Genomic DNA, 1,166 nt, shown 5'->3' with positions numbered 1-1,166 from the left:
CTAAAACAGAAACAACTTTTGAAAGTGTAATCTTGGGTTTCCTTAATCTGAGACTTTACCACAAATCAAATTGTTATAGCAATTAAAAATAAGAAATATAACGAGATGGAAAACTTAAATGCAATTATAATATTCATTTCTTGATACACATAATTATCACTAAAATGAACTCTGTTTGTTACATGGATAACAAATGTACCTGATTTTTCCGTTAAATTTTTGATGTACGGTCATTCACGGTTACCAAGACAATAGGGATGGATCTTGAAAATGAATATCTTAAGTCCTGAAATTAATTTTCTGTTTTTCTCTTGAATCCTGGAATACAAGTTTTAAAATTTCTTTTAACAATATTAAAATAATAAAGATACTGTTCAACATCTCAGAGTTTCTCAGGAAAGATAAATATCAACAGTATATTCAGTAGCAGAACTGACAATTATTTTCATCACTGAAACCGTGTAATAAGAACATTTTACGTTATGTGTATCACCAAATATACATGTTGCTGTGGGTGAACTTTTATTAAAAGAAACACACAACTATGACACAAGGTTAGGAATTAAACTGCAGTTTTTGTTTCATGAGTAACCAAGATAATGAATTTGAGAAAAAATCAAGCAGGAATGGTCCTTCACAGACACAGATCTCATTTTATATTATGTGAAGCATTAAATATTATTCAATATTACATGAACCCTTAAAGAATATTTTCTTGTGTCATCACATTGAACTAAAGATTCATCCAATTCCAAATAATGAGCCTTTGAAAAAGCTATAGTAACTAATCCATCTTGAAGTGGAGAAAAAACAATAAAAACACCTTAATTGCAAAAAATACATAGTAATAAACACAAAGTACTTTGAAGCACGTTACTGATAGTAGATGTTTAGAGGTCTTCATTCACAGAGGAAGCATACATTTAAGGTTTGTGGAAAGATTCAAACCAACGGTTTATTTGACTGGGTAAAGAATCTCCTAAAAAAAATAAAACTCCTGTTTGAAAACTAAAGAAATTAAACGAAACTTGGAATAAGGTTCAGAAACTTTATACCGAAGACCATCACGGACTAATATCTTCTTTTGTAGTGGTTTTATTAGATACTTTCCTTTCAACATTTTTTTTTCCATAAAATAACTTAATAGTTGATTTTATTGTACCAAT

General features: G+C 29.0%; 1 long non-coding RNA gene across 1 annotated transcript; it reads right to left on the bottom strand.

Annotated features, from left to right (window-relative positions):
* On the bottom strand, positions 1 to 365 carry LOC111084391. Its single transcript, XR_002609530.1, has 2 exons — positions 171 to 365; positions 1 to 139 (listed from the first exon to the last, which is right to left on the bottom strand). It is a non-coding gene; the product is annotated as an uncharacterized LOC111084391 (long non-coding RNA).
* Between the last annotated feature and the right edge of the window lie 801 nt (positions 366 to 1,166).

The sequence above is a fragment of the Limulus polyphemus genome, unplaced genomic scaffold (assembly GCF_000517525.1).
Source record: "Limulus polyphemus unplaced genomic scaffold, Limulus_polyphemus-2.1.2 Scaffold22050, whole genome shotgun sequence".
NCBI classification, from domain to species: Eukaryota; Metazoa; Arthropoda; class Merostomata; order Xiphosura; family Limulidae; genus Limulus; species Limulus polyphemus.
The sequence above is the reverse complement of the archived record's forward strand: the minus strand, read 5'-3'. Positions and strand labels throughout refer to the sequence as shown.